Source organism: Pristiophorus japonicus, chromosome 5 (genome assembly GCF_044704955.1).
Source record: "Pristiophorus japonicus isolate sPriJap1 chromosome 5, sPriJap1.hap1, whole genome shotgun sequence".
NCBI lineage: Eukaryota > Metazoa > Chordata > Chondrichthyes > Pristiophoridae > Pristiophorus > Pristiophorus japonicus.
In genome coordinates, this window is record NC_091981.1 from 26,894,712 (window position 1) to 26,921,431 (window position 26,720).

A 26,720-nucleotide genomic window follows, 5' to 3' on the forward strand; every position below is an offset into this window, starting at 1 on the left:
AGGCCCTGGGGATCTATCGGCCTTCAATCCCATCAATTTCCCCAACACAATTTCCCGACTAATAAGGATTTCCCTCAGTTCCTCCTCCTTACTAGACCCTCCGACCCCTTTTATATCCGGAAGATTGTTTGTGTCCTCCTCAGTGAATACCGAATGAAAGTACTTGTTCAATTGGTCCGCCATTTCTTTGTTCCCCGTTATGACCTCCCCTGATTCTGACTGCAGGGGACCTACGTTTGTCTTTACTAACCTTTTTCTCTTTACATATCTATAGAAACTTTTGCAATCCGTCTTAATGTTCCCTGCAAGTTTCTTCTCGTACTCCATTTTCCCTGCCCTAATCAAACCCTTTGTCCTCCTCTGCTGAGTTCTAAATTTCTCCCAGTCCAATACAATCTCTGTCGCAGGTGGGACAGACGGTGGTTGAAGGAAAGGGCGGGTGGGGAACTGGTTTTCCGCATGCTCATTCCGCTGTCTGCGTTTGGTTTCTGCATGCTCTCGGCACCTACCCGGATGCTCTTCCACCATTTAGGGCGGTCTTGGGCCAGGGATTCCCAAGTGCTGGTTGGGATGTTGCACTTTATGAAGGAGGCTTTGAGGGTGTCCTTGAAACGTTTCCTCTGCCCACCTGGGGCTCACTTGCCGTGTAGGAGTTCCGAGTAGAGCGCTTGCTTTGGGATCTTGTGTGGCTCAAGCTTATGTTCTACAGGGCAGTAGTGATATCTGCCCTCCCATATGGCTCAAAGATGTGGACCATATACAGTCAACACCTCAAAGCACTGGAGAAGTACCACCAGCGCTGCCTCCGCAAGATCCTGCAAAACCACTCGGAGGATAGACGCACCAACGTCAGTATTCTCGATCAGGCCAACATCCCCCGTATCGAAGCATGGACCACACTTGATCAGCTCCGTTAGGCGGGCCACATCGTCCGCATGCCCGACACGAGACTCCCAAAGGGGACAGCTACAGTTCAAATCGCAGACAACCTTTTGAGCAAAGTCAGGAAAGAAAGAACTTGCATTTTTATAATGCCATTCATGACCTCAGGATGTCCCAAAGCACTTTTCATCCAATGGAGTACTTTTGAAGTGAGGTCACTGTTGTAATGTCGGAAAAGTGGCAGCCAAATTACGTGCAGCAAGCTCCCACAAACAGCAATGTGATAATGACCAGATAATCTTTTTTTAGAGGTGTTGAGTAAGGGATAAATATTGGCCAGGACACCAGGGATAAATCCCTTGCTCTTCAAAATAGTGCCATGGGATCTTTTACACCCACCTGAGAGAGCAGACGGTCCTTGGTTTAATGTCTCATCTGAAAGACGGATGTCAGGAAGGTGAGGAAGGCTCACTTAACAGTTATCTGTTTATTGTTAACATTATCTACTCTGATCGGTTGGTATCTGAGATCAAAGATTTAAGGATTTCCCCCACTCTTGTATTTACACCATGTTGGTGAGATCGTTTCTCACACTCGGTATGCTGCATTAAAATAAAAGACGCCAGAAAATAAAGCTTGCTTGTATGAAATCATGAACCATAAGACATTTGCTGCCGTCTAAACTTTTAAATACATGAAAACATATTTTAAATATTATATTGTCCTTTTTGAATGGTGCTTAATAATATGGATTAAAAGTGGATTGGTCCACTTTTCCCTGGCTGTACACCAATTGCAAAGCACTCAGCTTCAGCCATTATACAGGGCTATCAGTCATTTACTACTATTCACCGCAAGATCCTACAAATCCCCTGGGAGGACAGGCGCACCAACATCAGCATCCTCGTCCAGGCTAACATCCCCAGCATTGAAGCACTGACCACACTCGATCAGCTCCGCTGGGCAGGCCACATAGTTCGCATGCCAGACACGAGACTCCCAAAGCAAGTGCTCTACGCGGAGCTCCTTCACGGCAATCGAGGCAAAAGTGGCAGCGGAAATGTTACAAGGACACCCTCAAAGCCTCCCTGATAATGTACAACACCTTCACTGACACCTGGGAGTCCCTGGCCAAAGACTGCCCTAAGTGGAGGAAGTGCATCTGGGAGGGCACCTCGAGTCGCAACGCCGAGAGCATGCAGAAATCAAGCGCAGGCAGCGGAAAGAGTGCACGGCAAACCTGTCCCACCCACCCCTTCTCTCAACGACTATCTGTCCCACCTGTGACAGAGTCTGTGGCTCTCGTATTGGACTGTTCAGCCACCAAAGAACTCATTTCAGGAGTGGAAGCAAGTCTTCCTCGATTCCGAGGGACTGCCTATGATGATGATGATGATGACTACTCACTGATTAAACCCGAAGGGAAGACATAGAGATTGCTTCTTAAATGGAGCGTTAAATGATTTGTGCTAATGGATAATCTTTTTCCAGATTACTCCAAAGTCCTGATATAAAATCTGCTGGATAACTTGTAAACGAATGGCGGCATCAGCAATTGCCCCAGCTATTTTAACAGAGGAAATTAGCCCGCAGGAAGAGACTGAAAAGAATATGAGGATCAAATATTGGTCTGATTACAAATGAAGGGACAGCTAATTAGTGCTCACCATTAACTTCTTCATAGTTCTTCAAAGTTCAGACGAAGGGTCATCGACCCGAAACGTTAACTCTGCTTTCTCTCCATAGATGCTGCCTGACCCGCTGAGATTTCCAGCATTTTCTGTTTTCACTCACCATTAACTGTTGGATTGTCCTCAGGTAATGGTTGGAATGCTGGTGTTATCTGTCAATCTGAGATGCCCACCATAAACGAAGTAGGCCATTCAGCCCCTCAAGCCTGTTCAATTAAATCATTGCTGATATTTATCATCCATTTATCATCCTTTCCTCTACATCCCCTGATACTAGACTTGGATTAAATATGGCTGCTGCTAGGGTGGCAGTTCGATAGGTGAGCTCATTGCTTACCTCTATCCATGGGAATCTCCGCCATCCATTGACCTTTCTCTCCCAAACCACCTCGCTTCCACTGTTCAAGTTCCACTGGCTCCATCAGTTGCTGCATTTTACCCTAACTACAAATTAACAGATTCAAACCGCTATTACACATCCCCCACCCCTGCTCTCTGCTTCTCACTGAGCTACTGAATTCATTTCTCAAATTGGTTTCCAAATTCCTGGGCTTCTTTGGACATCATGACTATGGGGGAGAAAGTCGAGAGCACCCATTTGAGCGCTAACTTAAAAAGATTTGGGGTTAGCGCTCTAGAAATGAAGTGGAACACTAAATCAGGTGCTTCACTTTCTTCCTGGAACGCAAGAGGCAGCAAGCGGGGCGGTTAGTTGAGCAGCACTGCACACTGGGCTGAGCAATGCTGCCACGTTGAAAGTCTCCTTCCCTCCCTTAAAGGGAAGGGCCATTGCTGCGGGCTCTGCAAAATAAACATTTACCTTGTATAGAGTGCCGGACCGATTGATCCCGGTCAAAGAAGAGCGGCAACAAACCTGAAAGAGAGCAGGTACATTTTTTTTACTTACCTAGGACACCTCGCCTTTAATCATCGCCCCTGAAGCACTCAGCCTCCCGATGGACACCTTCTGCAGCTGCCGGTGTTTTCGCCTGGCAATGCTGCAGGGAGCGGAACACAAGTTTGGGTCCGGGGCACTACCGGGGCAAGGCGCACGGTGATGACATCATGATCTCCGGACGAAGGAGATCGGGGCACAACCTCATACCACTGCCACAAAGCTTCCGCCGAATCTGGCAGAAGTTGATGTTATCTCCGCTCCCGGTCAGTATCTGGTTAGTGCCCTGTTATTGCCGCTCAGAGGCAATAACATGAGGCACTAAGTAGGCCAATTTCTAGGCCTATGTTTCTGCACTGGACTTCACTGGATTACACTGTAAGACTAATCTGCTGTGTCTCTGATTCAGCTACTAATTTTTAATTACTGTGACCCGCTCCATAAATCAGTGGTATTGGGATTAAAACTCATCAAAATGCGAGAGATATTAACGGTTGTGAGTTCTTTCTTTTGATTAGTGAGTTTAATGACAATTGTGGGCTTGAATGATCTCAAATTACCATCAAATATTTCTTTATCCTTGTGCATTTTCTTTGATATTAATGGGGAAAGAAGGTTTACAGAGAGTACTTTTTGTTCCAAGTACTTCTCTCATTTTTGCTGACTGATACTGACTGGTACTATATTGTTTTAGTGTGTTCCTCTGTGCAGTGATTGTCAGTCCAAAGAAGCACTGACAGCATAAATGCCAAAAGAAAGTTGGACATGGTCCCTTTCAGGAAACCAGCTGATGACATCACCAGACCCCCATCCTCTAATTGGCCGGGAAATGTGCTGGGCGGGCTTCACAAGCCCAATCAGGGGAAAATCATTGCAGAGGCCGAGATGGAGACAGCAGCTGCATCAGGACCGCCGAGGTTCGTAAAATCCAGCCCATTATCTGCGACTATCAGGAAATATGTATCCTATTACTTGCCTATATAACCTGAGTTTTTCCCTGTGTCCACTTGCGTGCACATTTCGGCTGCTGCTCCAGACCTGAGCCATTCACTTCTATTTCCATGTTTTTCTCCCCCTTTTCCTTCTCTCTCTATCCCTCCCTGACTGCTCTCTCCTGACGTCATGCCTCCTTCCATCTCTCCTCTCTTGGATACTCTACCCTCCCAAATCCCTGCCCCAATCCTTCATTACTCTTCGACCTTCCTACTCTCCTACTGCCATTCCATGCTTGACTCCCTCTTAGATAAGTCTACAGCTTCCCTCTGTGCCTCTCTTGGCATCCTCCAAAGGGCCCATCGTGGCACTCATCGCTATCTCCTCATGAGCAGCAACCCTAACTGTGCTCGCTGACTTGCATTAGCTTCCGGTTAAGCAACGCCTCGATTTCAAAATTCTCATTCTTGTTTTCAAATCACTCCATAGCCTCGCCCCTCCCTATCTCTGTAATATCCTCCAGCCCCACAACCCCCCACCGAGATATCTGCGCTCCGCCAATTCTGGCCTTTTGAGCATCCCTGATTATAATCGCTCAACCATTGGTGGCCGTGCCTTCTGTTGCCTAGGCCCCAAGCTCTGGAACTCCCTGCCTAAGCCTCCCTACCTCTCTTTCTTCCTTTAAGATGCTCCTTAAAACCTACCTCTTTGACCAAGCTGTTGGTCATCTGCCCTAATTTCTCCATTTGTGGCTCAGTGTCAAATTTTTGTCTTATAACACTCCTGTGAAGTGCCTTGGGATGTTCTACTGCATTACAGGCGCTACATAAATGCAAGTTGTTGTCGTTGTTGATACCCTTTGCTAGCAAAAATCTAGCGATCTCAGTCATGAAAATTTAAATTCTCCTAGCATCCACTACCCTTTGTGTGAAAAAGTGCCTCCTGATTTCACACCTAAATAGCCTAGCTCTAATTTTATGACTATGCCCCTTCGCCTATAAGAGGAAATAGATTCTCTGGATCTACACTATCAAAACTGTAATGTATTTGCTTCGTGGGTTCTTTGCTTAAGAATTTATAGCTACACATCTGCTGTAAAGAACTCACTGGTTTATTAGCAAAGGTTTAACAATCAATCGGAACACTACCAGTTCATCTACCAGGCTCAAAACTGCACACCTCATTGTGGAGAACCTGAACTCAATTAACTGGGGTTTTATTGAGTCTTGTGAACATCACATGACTGGCTAAGCCACTCACAGTGCAACAGCTCCACAAGCCTTTACAAAATCCATTTATCATTTTAAAGACTTTAATTAGATCACCCCTCAACCAACAAAACTCAAGGGAATATATAGGAATATAGGAACAGGATTAGGCCATTCAGCCCCTCAAGCCTGTTCTGCCCATTCAATGAGATCATGGCTGATCTGTATCCTAACTCCAGCCACCTGCCTTGGCTCCATGTCCCTTAATACCCTTGATTAGCAAAAATCTATTGATCTCAGATTTAAAATGATTAATTGAGCTAGCATCGACTGTTTTATTGTGGGAGATAGTTCCACACTTCTACCACCTTTTCCGTGAAGAAGTGTGTCTGATCTTCTCTCCTGAATGGTCTGGTTCAGATTTCGAAGTTATCTCCCCTTACCCTAGACTCTCCACCAGCGAAAAAGTGTCTCTCCGTCAAATACCAAATTCAATCATACAATCATATTATGGCCACTATTCCACGTGATCTTCCATTGCTATCACATTGTTATCTAATTCTGATTTGTTATTCATTGCTAAACCTAGTACAGCCTTATCCCTTGTCAGTTCTAAAACATATTGTTCTAGAAAACTGTCGCAAATGCATTCTAGCAATTCATTGTCTTTAATTCTTGTGCTATTCTGCTTCTCCCAGTCTACATTAAAATTAAAATGTCCTATTGTAACCACATTATTTATATTACATGCGTCCCTGATCTCCATATTTGTATATTCCTCCACTACATCACTACTATCTGGAGGTCTGCAGATGACTCCTACCAGAGTTTTACATACTTTTCTGTTTTTAAAAATTTGTTAATGGGATGTGGGCATCGCTGGCAAGGCCAGTATTTATTGCCCATCCCTAATTGCCCTTGAGAAGGTGGTGGCAAGCCGCCTTCTTGAACCGCAGAGGGCAGTTAAGAGTCAACCACATTGCTGTGGGTCTGAAGCCACATATATGCCAAACCGGGTAAGGACAGCAGATTTCCTTCCCTAATGGAAAGTTGACCTATAGTATTTCCACTGACTTTTATCACCCATACCGAAATCCTTTCTTTCCACTGCTATAATTGTGTCTTTTATCCTCCTTTCCCATTTTCCCTGTCCTTTCTGAAGATCTTATAATCGGGAATATTTAGTTCCCAGTCATGCCCAGCTTGTAGCCAGGTCTTTGTAATGGATACTGCATCATATGCTTTAAGCTGAATTTGTGCTTCCAGCTCATCTGTTTTATTTCCTATGCTATTTGTTGTGCTTGGGGCCTCTAAAAAACTCCTGCTTGCTGGCAGGAATCGGGGTCTACAACCATGCTTCACCGGATGGTCCTGGGGAGTTGTGGAAATAGAGGCCAAGGGGTCGGGACTGAGAAACTGGGCTCTGTCCCCACCCCAACCCTGCCAGCATTTTACATGCGGTGGTTGGGGAATAAGCCAGTAGCAATCATGGCAGGGGTGGTGGAAGGAAAATCTAGGTCCGGGTGATGAGGTGTTGATAGACCTTATAGCCCAATTGCACCCCCTTTTCCACCACCATCCCACCCAATTCCACCCCGGGGTAATGTGGCAAAAGCCACTGATTTAGTGAGCGGAACAATACACCTCCACATCTCATCATTATGGCATGCATGCACTCATATTTTTTGATATTCATTCTTGGGATGGAGGCATCGCTGGCAAGGCTGAATGGCTTGTTAAGCCACTTCAGAGGACAGTTAAGAGTCAACGATAATGGTATGGACTGCAGTCAGACTGGGGAAGAACAGTAGGTTTCCTTTCCTCAATGAAATTAATGCACCTGTTGGGTTTTTATAACTCTCTGACAGCTTCATGATCATTTTTACTGATACCAGCTTTTTATTTCCAGATTTTAACAACTGAATTTTAACTCTCACTGACATGGTGGAATTTGAACTCACAGTCTGTGGATTATTAATCCAGGCCTCTGCATTACTAGTCCAGTAACATAACCATATGCCACTGCAAGAGGCAAATGTTCATGCCACTCAGATACATTTAACTGTTTCTTCTCCCCCATCACCTCTATAGTGTCAGTTGGTAATAAACTCGCCTCAGAGTCAGAAGATTGTGGGTTCAAACTCCACTCCAGAGACTTGAGCACAAAATCTAGGCTGATCCTCCAGTGCAGAACTGAGGGAGTGCTGCACTGCCGAAGGTGCCGGCTTTCAGATGAGGCATTAAACTGAGGCTGAACGTGCCCTCTCGGGTGGACGTAAAAGACCCCATGGCACTGTTCGAAGTAGAGCAAGGGAATTTCCCCCTGTGTCCTGGCCAACGTCTATCCCTCAACCAACATCACTAAAACAGATTATCTGATCATTATCACATTGCTGTTCGTGGGACCTTACTGTATGCAAATTGGCTCCCATGTTTCCTACATTACATTTGAAGACACTACACTTTCTTGGCTGTAAAGCACTTTGGGACGTCCTCAGGTCATGAATGGTGCAAGAATTAACTGCGGCATGAGGACTCCCATCACTCAAAACACTGAGTCTGCAGGAAGACAAGGCCATAAACATCAGAGAAAGACAGACAGGAGAGGTTATGGGAGATGGTGAAGTTGAGAGTGAGGTAGCAAGAGAATGTTGGTAAAAGCTTGGAAATTTGCATCATAGGTAGTCTCGGGTACATGTGCTTTCTCAAAGTATTGAAATGCCTTTACACTCAGCAACTAGATCCTCAAGGGTAAATATTTTTATGTGCACAGCTCAACAAGCTCTTCTGTGTTTCATGTCATAGAGGGTGCTTTGCAGGAAGAATCCTGCCACTCAGATGACCACATGGGCATGTCCAGCTCCACAACACCTGCCACTTCTTCACCCGCTCTGACATGGAATCTTATTTTCACAAGTAAGTAAGATCCCATGACAGAGTTGGCGAAGAAGCCCAGAGACAGTCAGTCAGGAGTGAGTAGTTAGAGTCAGAAGAGTTATCACTGAATGAAGCACTGGGCACCAGTGAGAATGAGGAGTTTGGAGTGGAAGAGGGGGAGAGCACCATTCTCCTATGGAGGATGGAGATATGACTGCCATCGGCTCAGGAGATTAGAGACCCAGATCTCAGGGACCCAGTCTTCAAAAGTTAGAAAGCATCAATATCATGTGGAAGAAGTGGAGATGGGCTCCATGCATATGGTTGAGATGATGGATAAGTGAGAGGAGTCCACTATCTGCATCTGCAACACAATGCAAGAAGTTTCCCATGACCTGCAGGAACAGTGGAGGAGCAAAGGGATTTGGGTGTCCAGGTACACAAATCAGTAAAAGCTAATGCACAGGGAGAAATTGGTCTCCGTTGCACCTCCTGTTAGCACCTCGGGGATGATAACATGGCGCTACCGGCTCTACCAATGGGTGTGGCAAGAGTACCGACGCCCGCGAACATGCCTTGGAGGTTTGCAGCGGCGGTAACTCCAAATGCCACGATCTCCTGCGCCCCGGAGATCGTGACATCATCTGGTGCGCAGGGGCCTGGTACCACCCTGGATGCGAACTTTGGTTCCATCCCCTGCAGCATCGCCAGGCATCAACACCGGCAGCTGCAGGAGGTGTTGTATGGTAGGCCGGCTACTTGGGGAGTGGTATTCAAAGGTAATGCCACTTAGGGAAGTAAAAAATTTGTATTGCTCCCTCAGGTCATTTTTTTCACCATTTTAATGTGTCGCGATTGGTCAGCCCTGCACTCTGTTAGAGTGCTTGGGCTGATCGTCGCGGGTCGCGGGTGCCATCGGCAAGCATGGAAGTCAATTTAAATCAGAGCCTGCAGCAATGGCCCTTCACTTTGAGAGAGGGAAGGAGCCTCTGATCCCGGCAGCACTGCACTGGACAGTGTACAGCACTGTATCGCTAATGCCCCTCCTGCCTGGTTTAGCACTCCAAGGGGAGTGGTAGTGCTCCACATCCCTGCTGGAACGCTAAACTGGAAGTTTGCATCTGCTGGCATTGGGAAGCAGCTGGTGATACTTTTGCGCTCCCGCCAAAGTTATCGCCCTAAACAGGGCGCTACGCAATTTCTAGCCCAATAAGTAATCAAAAAGACTAATGGAACGTTGGCCTTTATCTCAAGAGGATTGGAAGACAAAGGGGAGGAAGTGATGCTTCAGTTGCACAGAGCCTTGGTCAGACCCCATCTGTGTGCAAACCACATTGTGTTCAGTTCTGGGCACCACATCTCAGAAAGGATAAGTTGGCCTTGGAGCGGGTATAGCGCAGATTCACCAGAATGATAGCAGGGCTAAACGGGTTAAATTATGAGGACTGGTTGCATAAATGTAGGTTGTATTTGATTGAGTTTAGGAGTTTGTGGAGTGATCTAATTGAGGTGTTTAAAATGATAAAAGGATTGGATAGAGTAGATACAGAGAAGCCATTTCCTCTGTTTGGTCAACCCAGAACAAGGTGCACAATCTTAAAATTAGAGCTGGTCATTCAATAATGAAATCAGACAGCACTTTTTCACATGAAGTATAGTGGAAATATGGAATTTGCTTTCCCAAAAAGCTAGGTCAATTGAAATTTTCAAGACTGAGATAGATAGATTTTTATTAGGTAGGGTATCAAGGCATATGGTACAAAGGTGGTTAAATAGAGTTAAGATACAGATCAGCCAAAATCTGATTGAATGGCAGAACATGATTGAGGGGCTGAATGGCCTGCACCTGTTCCTATGTAACACCCTAGAGACAGTGACAGCCTGGGAAATTATTGGCATCAAAATACTACGAACAGCTTCTAAGGACTTTGGTTGCTTCTGGATTGGTGCTTGTTCCATTATAAATGTGGACATAGGAATTTAGAATGGAAAATTTGCCACAAAAGTGTAACAAAATTCTGAAAAGATGAAGCAAAGGGTTGTGCATAAGTGTAACTTTTAAATGTTTTCTTATTTATTCTCAGGATGTCAACGGTAGCAAGGGTGCAGTTATTGTCCAACCCTAGTTGCTCTGAGAAGTTGGTGGTGGGCATTCTCCTTGAACCGCTGCTGTCCTTGTGGTGATTGTGTTCCGGTTGTAGTGCGGCGGCCCGTGAGCAGCGTGGAGGCATACTGCTTCACGGAACAGCGCGAGCTGGTGAGGGAGGACGACGGCATCGAAGAGTGACGGCATCAAGGTCCAGGTCAGTGATTGGAGCGTGGGCCGATACAGCAGGAGCGGCGAGAGACTGTGGAACGATGCGCTCGGGTCCCAGGAGAGGTGTGAGTTCGGGGCCAGGGGCCCAGGGGCAGCACAGACCAGCCCACACTGCGATATGTGTGTGCACTAGGTCCGTGCAGCAGAGCAGGTCCCAGTCGTTTTGGGTAATCCTTGCCACTGGACCAAGACCTAGCTCTCTCAAGCCCATGTGGTGGCTGGTGTGCAACGGCCACCACACATTAATAAAATCCACGCATAGGCATCTTCCACCCCTCAGGATGTAGTTCAGGACCTGGAATATTAGGTCCTTCATTGAAACACCTGTGAACTCATCCCTTTTTGGCGTGGAAGCAAGTCATCCTCATTTCAAGGGACTGCCTATGATGATGATGATGATGATGATGATGATTGTGTTCACATGATGGTGTTCAGTAGGAAATTCCAAGATATTGACCAAGCAACAGTGAAGAAATGGCAATGCATGTCAAAATCAGGATAGTAAGTGACTTGGAGGGAAACTTGGAGGTAATGATGTTTCCATTGACAGTGCTGCTCTTGTCCTTCTAGGTAGTAGAAGTTGCAGAGGAGAGAGGAGCTATCAAAATAAGTTTGGTCAGTTGCTGCAGTGCATCCTACAGATAGATGCACACTGAAGCACAGCGTGCCAATGATGGAGAGGGTGGATATTGAATCCAGTAACAGTGATGTCAATCAAGTGAATTGCTCTGTCCTGAATGTTTAGTTGTGTAGTTGTGGCTACACCATTCAGGTGAGTGGTGAACATTCCAACACACTCTTGTTTTGCCCTTCGAGATGATGGAGGGGCATTGAGGTGTCAGGTGATGGGCCCCTCACTGCAGGGCACCCAGCCTCTTCTCTGCTTTTATAGCCACAGTGTGGGTATGGCTAGCCGAGTTAAGCTTCTATGGATATGGCTGGCACAGTTAAAGTGAGCCCTAAAATGAAGGTGAAGGGAGATGATTGGGCTTTCTCTCATTGGAAATGGTCATTACCTGGCACTTTTGTAGCGTGAATGTTACCTGTCACTTTCAGCCCAAGCCGGGACATTGTCCAGATCCTGCTGCTGGCTGTTATATAGGCTGCTCCATTATTGTTGGAGTTGTAAATGAAGCTAATCACTGCAAAATTCTCAGCAAACAGTTCCACTCCAGACCTAATGAAGGAGGAAAAGATCATTGATGAAGAAAACTGGGTGAAGGTGGGACTGCATGATTGGCTGCTGACAATCATGACCATCTTCCTTTGTGTCAAGCATGACACAGGTATGATCCCAACCACTGAATGATTTTCCCTTTGACTTCCATTGACCTCAGTTATGCTAGGGTTCCCTGGATGATTGCTGCCTTAATGCTGAGAGCAGCTACTCTCATCCATGCTCTGGCATTCAACTCTTGTGTCCATGTCTGGATCAAGACTGTGATTTGGTATGGAGGTGAGTGATTCTGAAGGAACCTGAACTGAGCATTGGTGAACAGATTATTAGTCACTCGGTGCCATTTAATGACACTATTGATGACTGTATTGTAAGGGGTTCTAAATACCTAGTCCCCTGTTACACAGTTCTTTGAAGTCAGGATTTATGAGAACAAAATACACATGGCGCAGGGTTTTGGCTCAACCATGATTGTTTTTTTTATTGAACATACACACAATTACCTCTCCTGTATAAATAACTATGACCTATGTGGGACTAACAAACCCCACAATACAAATCCCTACGAAAGGGTCATTTGCATCGGCACAACTTGACACAGTTAAACTCCTCCGTGATTTGGCTGTTACACATAACGTTACCCAGACCCAATCACAAAACCCTTTTATGATTTGGCTGGAACAAACATATAATCACCAATTCCTTGGCTGTCTTATGAGGTTAGCTGTAGGCCTTTGTCTTCATTGCAGCTTGTGTCCCGAAGACACACCGCTGGTGTCTGTTGCTGTTACGATTCTGTTCCTATATTGTTCCCTTGCCTTCAAAAATGGGTTTTCTTTATACCAAAAATCAACTTGCAACCTTGAAACAGATTTAACACGATGGCAGCATCAAATGTGAATTCTTGATGGCTAATTATCCCTCATTTAGGGTAATTGTCCATGATTACTTTGGCCACCACCTGTCTGTAGGGTGAGGTCCTTTATAGTATAACCTTCCCAAGGTGACTTAATTGTTGGTTTCTAGTAGCATTCATATTCAAATGGTTCAGGGTCTGGTCCATTGTCTAGGCCTACCCTGATATCAGCCTTTTCTGGAGCCACAGTCCAAGTTATGCATTCTTTAACAATGTAACCCCTTAAGGTAAATTAATATGTGAATGTTCCTGTACCTTTTTCAGACAGAAACCATTAAAGGTGTGACTGTCTCTCTTCTGATGCTCTGATGATGTCCAATCTCTCGATGAGTCCTCGTATCACTGCGATGGCCTCCATGCGCCATTGCAGCATTCGGCCGCCTGAGGAAAAGAATGTTCTAAGACCAGGCCCTCAAATCTGCCACCAAGCTCATGGTCTACAGGGCTGTAGTAATACCCGCCCTCCTGTATGACTCAGAGACATGGACCATGTACAGTAGACACCTCAAGTCGCTGGAGAAATACCACCAACGATGTCTCCGCAAGATCCTGCAAATCCCCTGGGAGGACAGACGCACCAATGTTAGCATCCTCGACCAGGCCAACATCCCCAGCATTGAAGCACTGACCACACTTGATCAGCTCCGCTGGGCAGGCCACATTGTTCGCATGCCAGACACGAGACTCCCAAAGCAAGCGCTCTACGCGGAATTCCTTCATGACAAATGAGCCAAAGGTGGGCAGAGAAAACGTTACAAGGACACCCTCAAAGCCTCCCTGATAAAGTGCACCATGCCCACTGACACCTGGGAGTCCCTGGCCAAAGACTGCCCTCAGTGGAGGAAGTGTATCCGGGAGGGCGCTGAGCACCTCGAGTCTCATCGCCGAGAGCATGCAGAAATCAAGCGCAGGCAGCGGAAAGAGCATGTGGCAAACCAGTCCCACCCACCCTTTCCCTCAACGACTATCTGTCCCACCTGTGACAAGGACTGTGGTTCTCGTATTCGATGGTTCAATCACCTCAGGACGCATTTTTAGAGTGGAAGCAAATCTTCCTCGATTCCGAGGGACTGCCGATGATGATGATGACAATGGTATGGACCATCGAATGTGTGAATGGCAATGTCTGGTGATTTAGATCGATGGCAGATATCCTGCATCATTGTCTCTCATGATGTCTGATGGTTTGGCTGCAAAGTTTGAATTAACCTGTTGCTGCCCAGTAGTGCAGTTCTGGATTTTTATATTTAATAGTCCAATTTCTACCATTGGGGAGATGGGGCGGGGGGGGAAACAGATCCTACATCATCCATCACTTTATTGATGATTAGGAGGAGGCTGCTAAAACGGTAATTGGTCTGGTTAGATTTATGCTATTTCTGTGCATAGGCATATCTGGGCAATTTCCCACATTGCCATGTTGATGCTAGTATCGTAGCTGTACTAGATCAGCTGGGCAAGGTGAACGGGGTGTCCAATCTTCAGCACTGCGCCTGGGATGTTATCAAGATCTATAGTTTTTGCTGTGTTCAGTGTACTTAGCTGTTTCTTAATGTCATATGGAGTGAATTGAATTGGCTGGATACTAGCCTCTATAATGATGGGGACCACAGAGGGAGGCTGAATAGGATCGTCCATTCAGCACTTTTGATTAAAGACACTTGCAAACACTTTAGTTTTGTCTTGGACTCAAGTGCTGGGCTCCACCATGATTGGGTTTGAGGATGTACATGGTGCCTACTCCACCTATTAATTGGTTGGTTGTCCACCACTATTCTTGACTGGATGTGGTAGAGCTAGAGAGCTTTGCTCTGATCCATTGTTTGTGGGACCTTCTAGCTCTAACCATCGTGGCATAATCAGAAATTCTGAAATATAATAGTGGGCCTCCATCGGGGAAATGAAATAAATAAAGAATGGGCCTCCATTAGCACAAAAATAAAACAAACCTTTAATTACCATTATTTACCTTTACTCTCATGGCCGATGGCTGAGGCAACACAGGCTCAGAGAATTCATCTGTACCACAGCAATACTCGATTGGTGGCCGTTTCTTCTGTTGCCTAGGCCCCAAGCTCTGGAACTCCCTGCCTAAACCTCTCCACCTCGCTACCTGTCTTTCCTCCTTTAAGACGCTCCTTAAAACATAACTTTTTGACCAAGCTTTTGGTCACCTGCGCTAATTTTTACTTAGCCGACTCGGTGTCAATTTTTTAAAAATCTCTTAATTCTCCTGTGAAGTGCCTTGGGATGTTTCACTACATTAAAGGCGCTATATAAATACAAGTTGTTATTGTTGTTGTTCATGGTCAGATGCTGCAACTACATGCCGACTCAACCAATTTTTTTTATTACTATAAAATATCAGCATACTATAGTGGCTATGTAGAGTAACAGTACTATTCCTAGCTAGAATGGAAATAATTGGGTAATTTCCCTGTCATTCACTGCTGTAAGTGACTGGGACTGATTTTACACACATACTTTGTGAAACTCTTTTTAAATAGACTCTGTAGACTGTTTGCTGCAGAGCGCTGTTTAAATAAACTCTGGTGTGTAAATAGACTTTGCTTTCTGTAAGATAGCCTGTTTGCTGTGAGTCCTACCATAAGTCCCGCCCCATCTCCAACTCATTGGTTGACTCAGTGCAACTCATTGGCGGACACAGTGGTGCCAATAGACACTCTGTAATATTGCAGATGTTTTAGCAGCTAATTATATATGGTATTTAACATTGAAATCCCCTGTCATAGCACCTGCTACATGCATAACAGGCACTGCAGGAAAATGTTGACACTCTAAAATGGGTTTTCCCATTGACAAAGCCTAACATAGGAGTTTTCAATGTATTTTGAGATGGACTGTTGCGACCCACTCAGCAATATACATTATACTTCATATATATACACACACATTCAAAGTTTCTACATTTCACATGAACAAAATTCTATTCTCATCGCACACTCTGTGGACAAATTGCCTGTGGACAACAATTGGTAATTGTAAGTATTGGTTGAAACATTGTGTTGTTATTCTGCAATTTGACTTCCTCACCCTCACAAATATCAATTTTTCTGGATGCAGAGCAAAGAGATTCACAAATAGCACAAATCATCAATCTTCAGCAAAAATGACCCTTCAAATATTTATCTAAAACTTTTTTCCTGATCAATTTTCTCTGAAGGCAATAGCAACTTACTGGGGTATAGTCCAATGGGCACTGATCACCGTACCCAAATGCCCCTTATTTATGTATGAATCTCGGCAGTAAAGTGGTGATCTTCTGGCTGAGTGGGGCATCATGGAAACCGGAAGAGTGTGGAAGGAATGGCTTGGACATTGTGGGAATGCTTTATGGTTTTGTGTGGGGTTGTGCCAACCTGGTGTATCATGTGACAGCCAGGGTGTGTATAATGAAATAAATCTGGTCATGATGACGCCATCCCTGGCCTCCCAGGCAGCAATGTACTTGAGTGCTGATGCTCTGTGTCCTGTGCAGTATCAGTTAATTGTGGAGAAGGTTGGTGTTGTTGTTGGTGCTCTTGGTGTGTTTGGTGCTGCTGGTATTCGGGACGATCGTGGTCGGATTCTGAGGACCAAGTTGAGACAGTATAAAGGGCACCCAAGTTGAGACAGTATAAAGGGCACCCAGGTTGATGGAATAGATGGCAGCTGAAGTTGAGATGACAGAAATGAAGTCCAGCGTGGAAGTCCCACCCTGACCGCAAAATTGCCATTACCGCCCCTCAGGGGAAGTGGAGTGAAATCTCATGTGCTCCACTTCCTCTTGGGGCGGGTTCCAGGATGCTACTGGGTCATATTGGTCACCGCTATGCAGCGGTTCCGCTGACACGGCTCAATGCCCATCCCTTTGGTTAAAGGGGAGGGCCGCTATGCACTCTGCCCGACCACTGACGGCTGCCACTGGGCACTGGGGCGGCGTGGTGCCGAGGCCGCAGCCCGGCACCCAAAACGGAGTTCCGGGCTGCACAATGGCGGCCGGACCATGCAAGGGAGGCAGAAGTCGGGCCGATGGGTGAGTCGGCCCAACAAGGTAAGATGGTGCCGCGGGGCCCTCCTGGCCTCCCCTTTAACTTCCGCACTGCGAGCGGAGGTCGGCCTGGTTCACGACCAGCGAGGCTGATGCTGACACTGCTCACGAAAGCCTCGTGTGGTGCAGGGCAATATCCGGCATGGGGCAGATAGGGGTCTCCGGCATGGCGATGATGTCATCAGCGGTTGCGCAGCGGCCCGGGGTGCGACTGGCGGGGTGCGGCGCTACCGTGTCAGCGCCTCTGCTAAGTCCTGTGCAATTTCGTGAGAGCCAGTAGTGGCCTCCCGCCAACCCCCCCCACCCCACCTTCCCGGGCAAAAACTGTTTCACGCCCCATTAGCGCCCCACGGAGATGCGAACGGGTGTCGCTAAACAGGGCAATTTCGACCCCAAAGGTTTTATTGGAGACCAGAGGGTGGAGGATCTGACAGACCTTGTAGGGTTAAGAGTTGATATTGGTCATAATGGTTTAACAGAATGGAGCAATTGAGGGAGCTTATTTACTAAGACCATCAAGCTTACAACTGGAAGAAGCGTGTGAGCCAGAAAGATCAACTTTCTCCTTGGACTAGCTAGCAACTTTACCATCAGGATGAAAGGAGAATTCACAGAAATGAGAAGAAACAGTTTTGGCAAGGGATGAGAAGGAACAGCTGCTGGAGGGTCGGGAAGGCAGCACTTGATGCTTCTTTTCAATAAAGTTGCATTTAGCAGCTTTGAAATGGATTTGCAGGGTTGTTAGAAGTGATCAAGTTGGCTTTGAATGCTACAGAGTGATTAGGTTAACAGGTGTGATGGAAAGCAGAAACACAGAGATGGTTGAAACCAAGCTGCAGCTGCTGATTCACAGGAAGAGAAAGAGAGTGAAACATTCCATGCCAATCTACAATCACTTCGTTGGCATGGAAAGAAATATCAGAAGAGTGAAAACAGCAGTTGAACGAGGGAAAAGCGACATAGAATTCCTGAGGTCCATTCCAAATGGCCAAACAAGAAGGGATTGATTCACTGGGTGCGATTTGTTGTAGAGCATTCTGCAGGAGGCAGATTTGAAACAATAGTCAGAGAGTTCATTGGGAAGGAAACTGAAACAATGCAAGCATTAAAACTGAAGGGGAGGAAACGGCTTACCAGCTGATTAATGGTACAAGTCTCCTGATTGACAAGTTGTTTGAAGTTACTCATTAATTGATACCAGTGTTAACCTAGTTAAGAGAATAAGGTAAGTGGAGACTTTGCTGATGGTGAATATTGGTACATGCAACTCATTAATGAGCTGACAAGTAAACAAGTCAATATTTGGACACAAGTTCTTAGGGGGAAGAAATTGGCCGGGTTTGCGGCTCCCGTTAACACCTATGGGGGGGGGCGGTAATGGGTGCTAAGGGGCTACCGACCAGGTGCGGCAAATTCACCGACGCCCACGAACTTCCCTGGTGGTATTTCGCTGGCGCTAAAACTTACCGCCTCGCTCTCTGGCGCCCCATAGATTGTGACATCATCCAGTGCGCAACGCCCCGTTTGCGCCCCTGGTGTGATATTTGGTACCGCCCCCTGCAGCATTGCTGGGCGTCAACAACGGCAGCTGCAAAAGACATTGTCACCTCGGCAGGCCGCTTGTGGAACGATATTTAAATGCATTGGTGGTCAGGTAGGCTAAAAATTTTTAATCTCCCCATTCTTGCGTCTTTTGCTTTTTTTTGACCCCATGCTTCGTTAGCCCTCCACTCTCTTAGATTGCTTGGGGCTGTTACGCACGTAGCGCAGGTCCCGTGGCCCCACAGTGATAGGATGAAGATTGCATCAAACCAACATTGGTTCTTCCTTTTAAGCGAGGGAAAGATCTTCCAAAGACTGTAGTGCTGCACGGAACATTATTCAACGCTCTGCCACTACCGCCCCTCTCACACACTTTAGTGCTCTAAGGGAAGCGATAACACTTGATTTAACACTCCACTTCCCTCTTGGAGCACTGAAGTGGAAGTTCCTGGGAAGAAAGAATCTTTTGCGTTTGGTAATACTTTTGCTCTCCTTGAAAATTTACCACCCCAAACAGGGCGCTATGCAATTTCTAGCCCTTAGCCTTTATAAGGAGATTTGGATTACCACTGGTTTTATTGCGGTTCGCCACTCATCTGGCTGCCTGAAACCTATGAAGGTGGATGATCTTTACCTGTTTGCTGGTATTGCCCCACCTTTCATAAGAAGGCTAGTTTCATCAAGAGTGGAAAGGTCAAAGCAGACAAGTGATCCCCATCATCCATCTTTTCAATACGAGCCAGCAACTAAGAGGCTCAAGTCCAGGTGTACTTTCGTACATGCTGTCCAGTCCTTGGAATGTAATCCTCACAGCTGTAGACTAGATGCTTGGTCCAAGGATCTGCACACAAAGCTACTGAAGCTTTTATTTGATCCAGAAGAATCTCTTCCAACAGGAGCCAGTGAAATTTGGCCTACTTGGCTGTATCTCAATTGCCTCAGGACCGGTGTCGGCCACTCCAGAGCCCTCATGCAGAAGTGGAGATACAGCCAAATTAATACTACCGACTCTGACTGGAGAGACATCTCAAACAATGGAGCATCTCCTAGAATGGCCTCTACTGCCAGAGCCATGCAGACCTAAATATCTGAGGGACTTCAACTCTCGAGCCAGAGCCTGCGTTGCAAGGGAAGGTTACCAACACGGCATCTGGGGTGAATGTTATCGGTGACATCTCAGGCAAGCTCCTGTATGCATTGCTGTGGCAAATCTTTTATTGTTTCCGTTTGGAATATTTTCTCTTATGCTCCAAAATAACTTTCTGTGGGTAGAGTTTCCACTTTGGCCTCAATCGGTAAATTGTGTCCAAAATGCACCCTGAATTGTACTGGTTAGGTTACAGTTCAAGTTTCCGAGAAAGTTCATTTGCATGATCACAAACGTAAAATTTTCAATGAACTAGCTCAATCGGGCAGCGTAACAGAATTTAATTGTTTTTTTCCCCTTTCTATTAAATAGTATTCCTTGATGTATTTAATAGTGGTAACCTGGTGCAGTTTTATTACTACAGCTGAAAATGAACATTTTTACCCGAGAATTCAGTCCTCCACGTGTGAATAGCCTGATTTAAAATCACTGAAAATCACTTTAAAAAATGTATAATGAACCATTTATTAGTTTAAATTCTGGACACTAGTCAGTTTCTTAGTAAATTAAATATGTTTTGATATGGAAAAACTGTTCAAAATGTGCCTAATGATGCCTGTGCGCCCAAGAAAATGAGCGCAATTTGAAGTGCCTTCCCGAACCAGCACAATCGGTGGAATGTCGCAATTTCGACCTGGGGCCGTGACCAGTTTTGTGGGTGGGTGAATTGAAACTTGAACCAGCATAAAAGATCGCAGAATACATGAACGTAAATGTTTTTAGACATAACGCACTTACGTTTAAAATTCCCTGATCTTTTGTGCTGGTTCAGCCAATCGCGCACTGACTATGGCCTGTCCTTGTGGACCATCACAGCTGAGCCCCTCTCCTTACCTGGTGACTCTGCGTGCACACATACGGTTCTAATAGTAGTCACTGAATAATAGTTGCTGGAACTCTAATCATTTAGCCCCTTCTCTCAAGCCCAGCTGTGATTGGCTAACTTGGCACGGACTGGGAATTGAAGCCGGGAATTTTCCTTGCCTGTACGGCTCACCAAGTGGTGGATTTGTCTACTCAGTCACTGGAGATCATTTATTTTTTCTTAGCAGAAATATCTTCAAATTAGCCTCCATCTGACCTGATATTCAGTATTGCAAAACTTTTCTTTTTGTGATGGATGCATTAATCTAGTGTTTAAGAGTTACTTAATAACATAACATAAGAAATAGGAGCAGGAGTAGGCCATACGGCCCCTCAAGCCTGCTCCGCCATTTAATACGATCATGGCTGATCCGATCATGGACTCTGGTTCACTTCCCTGTCTGCTCCCCATAACCCCTTATTCTCTTATCGGTTAAGAAACTATCTATTTCTGTCTTAAATTTATTCAATGTCCCAGCTTCTACAGCTCTCTGAGGCAGCGAATTACACAGATTTACAACCCTCTGAGAGAAGAAATTTCTCTTCATCACAGTTTTAAATGGGTGGCCCCTTATTCTCCCCTATCAATGGAAACATCCTCTCTGTATCCACCTTGTCAAGCCCCCTCATAATCTTATACGTTTTAATAAGATCACCTCTCATTCTTCTGAATTCCAATGAGTAGAGACCCAACCTCCTCAACCTTTCCTCATAAGACAACCCCCACATCTCCAGAATCAACCTAGTGAACCTTCTCTGAACTGCCTCCAAAGCAAGTATATCCTTTTGTAAATAGGGAAACCAAAATTGCATGCAGTATTCCAGGTGTGGCCTCACCAATACCCTATATAACTGTAGCAAGACTTCCCTGCTTTTATACTCCATCCTCTTTGCAATAAAGGCCAAGATTCTATTGGCCTTCCTGATCACTTGCTGCACCTGCATACTAACCTTTTGTGTTTCATGCACAAGTACCCCCAGGTCCCGCTGTACTGCAGCACTTTGCAATTTCTCTCCATTTAAATACTAACTTGCTCTTCGATTTTTTTTCTGCCAAAGTGTATAACCTCACACTTTCCAACATTATACTACTGCAAATTTTTGCCCACTCACTTAGCCTGTCTATGTCGTTTTGTAGGTTTTTTGTGTCCCGCTCACACATTGCCTTTCCTCCCATCTTTGTATCGTAAGCAAACTTGGCTACGTTACACTCGGTCCCTTCATCCAAGTCGTTAATATAGATTGTAAATAGTTGGGGTCCCAGCACTGATCCCTGCGGCACCCCACTAGTTACTGATTGCCAACCCGAGAATGAACCATTTATCCTGACTCTGTTTTCTGTTAATTAGCCAATCCTCTATCCATGCTAATATATTACCCCAACCCCGTGAACTTTTATCTTGTGCAGTAACCTTTTATGTGGCGTCTTGTCACATGTCTTCTGGAAGTCCAAATACACCACATTCACTGGTTCCCCTTTATCCACCCTGTTTGTTACATCCTCAAAGAATTCCAGCAAATTTGACAAACATGACTTCCCCTTCATAAATCCATGCTGACTCTGCCTGACCGAATTATGCTTTTCCAAATGTCCTGCTACTGCTTCTTTAATAATGGACTCCCAACATTTTCCCAACCACAGATGTTAGGTTAACTGGTCTATAGTTTCCTGCTTTTTGTCTTTCTTTTGTCTACTTATTGCATCCCTCCCTATTCTCATCATTCCAGTCCATGCACCAACTGTGGGTGAGAGGGTAGTGAGGAATTCTGTTCACAAGCCTCTATCAGTGCCACTTGAAAATAAAGATGAGGAAGAATCTCCGCACCATGACCAAAATTAAGAGTTCTACATGTAGTGAATTTTCTACCTGATTTTTGTTCTGCTTCTTTTTCTTTTGTTTATCTTATTTTTATTGCTATATTTGTCTCTTAATTTTCACCCCTTTCCTGATGTTACTGTTCCTCTAGGAGATCTTCCATTCATTAAGTAAAGCAATAAAGTATCTAAATATTTCTGTCAGTCAACATGCTTCTGGATAGAGTAAGTCTAAACTTGTCAAAAAAAGCAAAATACTGGACATGTTAGCAAGCACAAAATAAATTGGAGTGCTGTGTCACTGCAAAAGCTTCTGAGGTACTGAAAAACATGGTCATTGTGACCTAAAACATTGTTTTTTGGACAGGGAGCTGGATCAAGGGCTTGCCCCGTCCACTCCATGCACCGACCTGGTATTGCAATATTTCCAGGAACGGTGCAACTTCGCCTCTCGGCCTTTTGGCCTAAGATCAAATATATTGGCGCAAAGTGATCTTTGGCGTTAGAGTTGATCTGGAAAGAAATTGGACATAAAAAAAAAACCCTCCCCTCCTGATGGAAATTGGGTGCGTAAAATCGTCTGGGTAACTTACTTGCTGACGTCCCGATTGAATCCCTTCGACTTCCATGAGTAGCAAAGTAGCCTGTACTTTGTTGACACAGGAAACAAAAAGAAAGGTCTGCACCATAATTAAGGTTAATGGAAGCCTCCGCGGATCGACCTAATTCCATGTGCTCACTCCGCCTGCTTCTCTCTGACAAGAGAGAATAAAATGTATTCAGCTCTCTTTGCATTCAAAGCCTCACTCACCTTCCTTATACAGGAGTGGACGGTGAACTGGTAGATGTTACAGGTGTCACCTATTCCAGCCTGGAAGAAGTCCAATGTGAAGAAGTCACCTTTACAGCCACTGGCAATGCCGTCCTCATCCTGGACAGAAGCTGCATGTCTGCCTGCAGCAGGTGGCAGATTTCAGTGAGCATCACCTTAGTAAAACAGAGACGTCGCATGGACTGTTCCTCGCTGAGGCTGAGGTAGTAGAACTGCTGCCTGCAGACTCTGGATGGATATGGCCTCCTACTGACAGCCCTTCTCCCCTCCTCCTCCTCCTCCCTCTTCCAGCAGCATGTCCAGCTCTATATCGCCTCTGCTCATTCTCCTTGTCATGCTTGTCATGTATGTATGCTTGGGGTTACTAGCCACCAGGGGGCGCCACTATCGGAGGTCATTGGGTTCTACGCACGGGTGTGTGGGTCAGGCATATAAAAGAAGCCACCATGTTAAGTGGGCACTTTGGGCCCAAATAAAATTGAGCCAGGTTTGCACCTGTGAGTTTACAGTATTCAGTCTATCGAGTTATTACATACATAACATTTGGCGATGAGGTAACTCAAGAACCTTCACATGCAAAATGAACACCATTGGAATTCTGGAGAGATTCATGGAGGGAGAGGGCTGGTCAGATTTTATCGATTGCCTGTACCAGTACTTCGTGGCCAACTAAATGGAGGAAGCTACTGACGCAGTTAGGCGCAGGGCGGTTTTCCTCACTGTTTGTGGTCCGAAAATCTATGGCCTCATTAAGAATCTCCTCTCGCCTGCACGTCCAATGGACAAGGACTATGAGGAATTGTGTGCTCTGGTACGTGACCATCTCAAACCAAAAGAAGACATCATCATCTCATGCTATTGATTCTACACACATGTTCGTTCTGAGGGCCAGGATGTGTTGGAATTCGTCGCTGACCTAAGATCTTGCTGGGCCATGTAAGTTCGAAGATGCGTTGGGAGACATGCTGCGAGATTTCTTCATAATAGGAATCAATCACGAGGTGGTCTTCCGGAAGTTATTGACTGCGAAGACTCTGGATTTGAGCAAGGCCATCGCGATTGTCCAGGCATGCATGACGACGGATGATCATTTAAGGCAGGTATCATCGAAGAGTCGGAGCTCCACGGCAAGTACTGTAAACAAGATTGTGTCGTCGTATGGCAGAGCTGCTTTTGGCAGGGCCTATTCGACTGCGTATGCGAAACCTGTAGCTGCTCAAAGTCCGCCAACGGGTACGAATCCAATTTCACCCTGTTGGCATTGTGGGGGCAATCATCAGCATCATCAGTGTCGTTTTAAGGCTGTTTGAAAGTGGGACATCTTCAACGAATGTGTCCACAACTGAGCAAGCGTGCTCCGACTCACCACGTGGATGATGATGACCAGTCCAGCGTGGATCTGGATATGTAACCCAAGATACCCGAGGAGGAAGAATATGGACTATATTCGTTCCTGATAAAGAGCCAAACGATATTGGTTAATGTGAAACTAATGGCGTGCCGGTATCGATGGAATTGGACACGGGTGTGATAATGAACCAAAGGACATTCGACAAGCTGTGGGTCACTAAGGCTCTGAAGCCTAAGCTGAGTCCAGTCAATGCCAAGTTGCATACTTACACCAAAGAACTCATATCGGTGATTGGCAGTGCAGTAGTCAAGGTGTCATATGATGGTGTGGTTCATGATCTACCGTTATGGATCGTTCCAGGAAATAGTCCAACGCTGTTCGGCAGGAATTGGCTCTGATCTGGAATCATGTGTGCATCAGTGCAACACTTGTATGCAGCTAAGCAAAGTACCAGCTGAGTCTGTGGTCGTGGCCATCCAAACCATGATCGAGGATTCACATCGACTTTCCGGGTCCTTTCCTGGGTGAGATGTTTTTTGTTGTGGTGGACGCATATTCAAAGTGGATAGAATGTATAATCATGTCATCCAGTACATCCACAGCCACCATTGAGAGCCTTCGTGTCATGTTTGCTACTCATGGTCTGCCTGACATCGTTGTGAGCGACAAAGGATCTTGCTTCACAAGTCTGCAGTTTCAAGAGTTCATGAAACTCAATGGTATTAAACATGTAAGGTCAAACCTGCTTCTAATGGTCAAGCAGAGCATGCTGTCCAAACAATCAAGCAGAGTATGAAACTTGTAACTCAGGGTTCACTGCAGACTCGCCTGTCATGCATATTGCTTAGTTACAGGACAAGACCCCACACGCTTACCGGGGTCTTCCCCGCTGAACTATTGATGAAGAGAGATCTCAAGACCAAGCTCTCTCTCGTCCATCTTGACCTGAACAATCGTGTTGAAAACAGACGTCAAAATCAGCAGTGGTATCATGGTCGTGCTGCTGTGTCATGTGACATCTCTGTTAATGATCCTGTGTATGTGCTAAATTATGGTCAAGGTCCCAAGTGGGTCGCCGGTATTGTTATGGCTAAGGAGGGTAACAGAGTGTTTATTGTAATGCTCAAGAATGGGCAAAAATGCAGGAAACATGTTGATCAGATAAAGCTGCGATACACGGATGAACTAGAACAAGTTGAGGAAGATACGATCAGTGACTAACCAACCTATATTCATTCATCAGAGGACTCCGCCGTCATCAATAAATCTGGACTTTCAATCTCTGACATGGGCATTGCCACTCCCATCAGATCAGCTACCCAGCCTCCAGTCATAACTGACTCAGAACGCTCATCCAGAACTGGAGTTGAACTGAGACGATCAATTCGTGAGCGGAAAGCCCCGGACCATCTGAACTTGTAAAAAGACTGATACTAAGATCTTGAAGGGGGATGTTGTCATGTATGTATGCTTGGGATTACTAGCCACCAGGGGGCGCCATTGTCGGATGTCATTGGCTGTACGCACGGGTGTGCGGGCCAGGTATATAAAGGAGGCCACCATGTAATGTGGGCACTTTGGGCCCGAATAAAGTTGAGCCAGGTTTGCACCTGAGTGAGTTTACAGTATTCAGTCTATCGAGTTATTACATACATAACAATGCTGAAGGCTAAGGGTGATACAACCTACTGCACCCATGTCTGGGAGCAACTGGTCTGAGCAGACCCCTTGTAAATCAAGTACTAAGTCCCTGAGCACATGCCACATCACTTCTTGTAGACTTTAGGCACCTTTAAAGAAGTCTAGACAGCACAAAACATTTCTACAGACTGAGCAACTTTTAGTAGAAATAAATCAACAACTAACCCGTAAGTACAACAACAACAACTTCTATTTATCTAGTGCCTTTACCATAGTGAAACATCCCAAGGCGCTTCACAGGAGTATTATGAGATTTAAATAATTTGACACCGATCTGCATAAGTAGAAATTAACACAGGTGAAACGGTAGGTTTTAAGGATCGTCTTGAAGGAGGAAAGAGGTAGAGAGGTAGAGAGGTGGAGAAGTTATAGCAGGGAGTTCCAGAGCTTGGGGCCTAGGCAACAGAAAGCACGGCCACCAATGGTTGAACGCTTATAATTAGAGATGCTTAAGAGAGCAGAATTAGAGGAGTGCAAACATTTTGGGGGGTTGTAGGGCTGGAGGAGATTACAGAGATAG

The 26,720-nt window shown here is 45.7% G+C and overlaps 1 pseudogene; it reads left to right on the forward strand.

Moving 5' to 3' along the window:
* The first annotated feature begins 22,622 nt into the window (after positions 1–22,622).
* LOC139264938 (U2 spliceosomal RNA) lies at positions 22,623–22,763 on the forward strand (annotated as a pseudogene).
* The last annotated feature ends 3,957 nt before the right edge of the window (positions 22,764–26,720 follow it).